The sequence below is a fragment of the Apium graveolens genome, chromosome 7 (genome assembly GCF_009905375.1).
Source record: "Apium graveolens cultivar Ventura chromosome 7, ASM990537v1, whole genome shotgun sequence".
NCBI lineage: Eukaryota > Viridiplantae > Streptophyta > Magnoliopsida > Apiales > Apiaceae > Apium > Apium graveolens.
This window is the reverse complement of record NC_133653.1, coordinates 98,136,191-98,142,144: the sequence shown is the minus strand read 5'-3', so window position 1 is coordinate 98,142,144 and position 5,954 is coordinate 98,136,191.

The window sequence follows — 5,954 nt, the reverse complement described above, 5'->3', positions numbered from 1 at the left end:
TTTGAATAATCGAAAATAAGTTTGATTATTATTCAAAATCATCGAATATACCTTATCCGATTAATAGTTATAGAAAACTATATATATATATACAAATATTATACTAGGAAACATTGACTCCCGGTTTAGAAAAATGTTCACCTTTGGGTCCCCTATACTAAGGGTATACCCAACTACTTCTTATCTCTAGCATAGGTATTATGCAGTTTATAGCATTTGAATTGATAATAGAATATCAAGATTACGAAACAGGCATGCATATATATCATATCAATATGCTCCAGTATATCTCAAGATTTGCTAATAACAATCATGCACTTATCACAAGATAATGCATATACACATATACATCACAACAACAGTTATACAGGTAGAAAACTTGCCTGAGCGACTGGGGGTGGTAAAAGGCCTGGGGTGAGTCTGGTAACCTATAAACAACATATAAGTTGGAATTAAACCACGGTCGCTTAAGAAACTAGTCTTTAACCAATTAGACTGTAACGTTCGCTTTTGTATTTAACGATTTACATAAGTCGCTCGAGTACCCTCGGCTCCACCATTTTTAATAAATTAACCGTTATGAATTTTAAGGCGACTCTTTCGTGAATACTCTACCAACTGACCTATTAACCTTACATAATTGTTTCTTACTCCAAATAGTCATTTAAGGATCTCAACCAAGGTTTCAAAGTAAGGCGAGGGGTAAAGGTACGTTTGCAAAACGCTGTTACTTAAAACGGTCGTTTCTCCTAAACCGTACATCGGATTCAAGTGAACCACATATCAAAACGAAGCTTACGACACAATCTAGATAAACATGGCAAAGTCACATATTTAACAGTTAGCTCTTTGTCCCGAACACTAAGAACAAGAAGTTGTACGAAAACGGGCATTACGACGGCTATGTTTACGCGATTACCAAGTTTTAAACCACTCCATACAACCACAATTCAACTCACAACCAACCATACAACCAACCCTCATCCAAACCTTACTACATCAGTCCCAAACCTCAAGATTCTCCAATTCAATCATCCACAAACATGAACTACTCTCTATACTAAGTTTCATTAACTATGAACAAGGTTCTATCATCCAAATCACTACAAATCCCACCCAAACTTTAAACACACAAGCATCATGCTTCTCATTTACTATAACAATCAAAACAATTCCTAATACTCAAAAGGAAAGCTAGGGTGTGGAGGTGTTATACCTTCCTTGGAGTGATTAGAGTAGCTAGGAAGCCTTGAGATAGCCTAGGAATGCTTGGATCTTAAAGGAAAAACAAAGAAAATAAAGTTAGTAAATTGAAAACATTATTCATCATCTTCTTCCTTGATTTATTGGAAGAGATTCATGAAGAATTGGAAGCTTAAACTCCTAGGATATGTTTATCTAATCATCAAGAAGCTAAGGGATTTACCTTGGATTTGTTTATGAAGTGAAGCTTGAATTCTTCAAAATTTTCTTCCTTGGGATGAAGAAAGCCGAGAGCAATGGCGGAGGAGAGTGTTCTTTTCTTTGCTAATTGTGTTTGTGGTGGAAAATGGGAGTTGGGTGAGATATTTGGGTGGTTAATTGGTTGATTAAAGTGAGTGGAGTGTGACTAAGCATGACATCACCTTGGTGACTAAATCATTTGCCACTTGTCATTACTTGGTGGTGGAAGCATCTTTTATGCTAATCCTTGCTTAATTGCTTGATCATCATCCTTAATCCTTGCACTAATCTCTCTTGCATTACTTGTCGTTTAATTGTTTTACGACTCGTTTATCGTTTGAGAGATCATATCCGGGATCTTATTACTTGGGTTCCCCTAAAACTTTCTCAATATTTTATATTCCTTTTATGATCCTCTCTTATAATACTTGAGTTTAAATCCTTTTAATCATGTTACCTTATACTCAATTCTTTCGGTATTTTGTGGATTTTCGGGAAAAATCAAAGTGTTCGAATTTGGATTTTGACGATCTTTACATATACTTATATACCATATAGAGTACTAATAAGATCTCAGAATATCAATAAAAGAACTGCTACATAGTGTGGCATGAAAAGTTTTCTTATTCAGCATAATCAGCAAAATTACTATTCATAAGATTTACAAAAAGTCCAAAATTTTTGGGGTTATTACAATTTTTCCATGATCTTTAATCTGTTTGCTTTCAGATTTTGCTCTGATACCACTTGTTAGGTAATGAATACAACACAGAGGGGGTGAATGTGTTTTGGACAATTTTAATCTTTTTGAACTGTTTTTAAATGGTGAACAAAGTAATCTAACTTGTAGAGATAATATGTTTCAACAGGAATAATAAAACATGCACAGGAACACACTATCTTTCAAAACTCACTTAATTTTATATTAAAATCAAATATGTGTTTTGCTACAAATTTCTGGGTTCTTGTTATGTTAAGAATTCAGCTTCTATCTTGAGAGAGTTACAAGGTTTCTAGATCTATTTTATTACAACTAAAACAAAGCATCCAGTGTTTACTTTATGGAACTGTAAACATTGGTTTTATACAGCATGGAATAGCATGTACTAAATCCTACTTTAAGTTAACTAAAACTTTCTATTTCAGGCTTAGTGTATCTTTACAAATCGTGCATGTCTGTTACTTTACTTTGTCAGTTAAACTTGGCCTTTGATCTTGTACTCTTCATGCTGCTTTTGTAGATTTTTCAAATCAGTGATTGATTTGTTTGTTAATTGATAATCTTGGATATTTAACTGGTCTGCACTTTGTACTTTGAGTTTTACCTCGAAATCTCTAGTTTGTTATATAGAGAACTCGATATCTTGTAAGTATAATGGCTTATCGAGATCTCTCATTACTCTATAATTGTTTTGACTTATCAAAGTCTCTGAGTTCTCTATAAGATAATTTGGCTTGTCGAGGTCTCTACATTTCTGCATGTAGAGTTGACTTGTTGATATCTCCAATCTTCATGTCTTCATTTTGACTTGTCGATATCTTTGAGTTCTCTAGTGCAGAAATGACTTGTCGATATCTCAGAGATCTCTAGTGATACTTTGACTTATCGATATCTCTGAGATCTCTAGTGATAATTTGACTTGTCGATATCTCCAATCTTCACATCTTCATTTGGCTTGTCGATATCTCTGAGACTTATCTATAAGCTTTTTTGTACTTCTCGATAAGTCATTCTGGAGTTCTCGAATGACTTCTCTATAACATTTAATCTGTGACTCATAGATTTCTTGACTTGGAATGTTTTTCACAAAACAGATTTATTCAACTCCAAACTTCTTCACACTTTTTCTGAGGCATGATCTTCGTGATCTTCTTCCATAGTTTATTCTTAGGCTTAAGTCTGTTTACAGAAAAATACTCCATTCTAATCTATTTACATTTTTACAGACTTAAGTGATACAATACAAAATGTAAACTTAGATTATCATACAACTTACTTAGGGTTGTCAATTTGATTTAGTCTTGTTATAGTACATGCATGTCTTGTACAACATGCCTCCGCTATCTGAATCTATAATCCAAAACAAAACCCCTAATCAGATACTCATTCACACTCGACGTTCCCTGAACGTCTAACGATTACCCCAATTCGCATTAACGTTTAACTTATATACACGAGTATAATCAGAGAATATTCACATAGCACGTAGTATATTATGCCTTTATAAACCAAGCTTTATACTTAAGCAAATAATCACAACTTGAATGACTCGTCAACAAACCACTTACACCTTCCTTTTTAACCATAAATTCGATCTAAACCCTCAAATAAACCAAAGTAGTTCTTTAAAACTTAATATGCAATCACTTAACTTGACATGCATCTACCCAAACGTATCTTTAAGACCAATCAAACTTACACAAACCACATAATTATAATCGAGAATCAAATCGATCAAACAACTTGAATCATTTCTTCTAAATCCATACACCATTCGGCCTTTTCAACAAAACCACAAACAATTTATCAAATATCAACATGTAAGGTTCCATTTACAAACTAAACCTATCTTAATCCATTCCAAACAAGAACAATTTTTGGAATCATTACCTTTTTTGGTTAAAACCGAACCAAAACACAATTTTGAACCAAGAACTCTAACATGCATATATTCTATGGCATAATTTATTTAAAATTGAATTAACACACCAACTTAATCCTATTTAAATACACATATTAATCTCATATGCATTCAAATCCATCCTTTTAATTCCCAAATCAACCAATAATCAAATAAATCCTTTAAACACTTATAACAATTAGCATGCAACCACTCAAATCGACATGCATAACCTAATTTACAATTACCATCTAATTTAAATCCAAATCAATCATGTTCATCACAAAAATCGAACCAAAAATCATATAAACCGAGAGTTTCATTCTAAATTTTCAAGAAACATGACATGCAACTACAAAATTGAGGTTATAGACTTTAGAGCTCAGTTAACACATCATGACTCACCACCGGTTCACCGGAGTTCATCACTGATGGCGGCAAGGGTTCGGGGTTGCCAGATTCTTGGCCCCCAACTCGAATCCTCGCCGATTACATATAAAACTTTGTCATGCAACACTTAATCATCACAGAACTTCAAAGATTCAAGCCAAAAAATGAAGGAAATCAAGAACTCGGGCCTCACTCCAATTACCGAACACAACACACACATATTCACATACCAAAAACCCACATGCAAACATATAAATACATATATATAGCTTATGGAACCCAAATATTAACTTGGAATTGAGTTTTAATGGTGAAATCGAAAATAAACAGGAGAGAGAGAGAGAGCGCGCTGGGTGGAGGAAGAAAAAGGGGTGGGGAGGGAGTAATAAAACATTTCAGGCGCAAAGTAGTAAATAGCAAAAATATATTTCCCTTTTTCCCATCTTCTATTTACAAAATGTTGGAAATATAATATTTTACCCCCCCCCCATTTATTGACAAATATATTAACCTTGATTATTATACACTAGAACATAAAATTAGTTCTTCACTAGTATTTTTAAATAAATTTTCGAGCGAACAAATAATTTGTTAAAGAATTTTCAAATAAATTCAAATAATATAATTTAAACTCTATAAAATCATTTTAAAATCTCAAGTCCTCAAAATAAATTCAACTACTATTTTTAAGAAGTCCCTTAGACTATTTTGAAAGCAACAAAGCAAATTTCATAATTTGATCACATTTCTCTAATTTTTTAAAAATGTTTTAAGATCAATAAAATCCTTAAAATCCCTTTTAAAAATAATTATAAAAATAAAATCGATCTCGAATTTGATGAGGCACACGTCAAAGAGCATGTAAACACATAGGATCATCACATATATTTCACATTCTCACTTTTAAATATTCACATCCCTTTTTAATACGGGTTTCGTTCAACTTGACGGTCCGACAACACAGCTTAATCACTTAGCTGACTCATCAAACTGGAACGGATTTTTTTACGTTCCCAGTCACTATTATACCATAACGACATTTAACCACGAAATCAATTAACATTTATATTTATTCACATAAATCCATAATTATAACACAAAAGTATACTTTATTCACATAATCACGTCGCGAAATTCACAGTCATTACATGTCTTTGACAAACCCTCCAACCAGAAGATCAAATAATTGTCATTGAGTAGAACGTCCACACACTTAATAGCACTTCGGAAAACCCATAGGGTACCATGACCTTGGACGAGATCCAGCCAGCCATGAATCTCAGGCGTGAAAAGATCATGAAGGAAATAGGTAAAGGGTCCAGGGCTTCAACAATAGGACATGACTTGGACATGGCAAAAGTGTAGGAACTTATGGATGTCGAACAAGTTTTTTTAGAGATGACCTATTTTGATGAATCGGAAAGGGATCAGGAGAATTAAATAGCATCAACTCATGTTCTAAAGCGATCACTAGCTTATTAAAATAGTCTACCTGTGCAT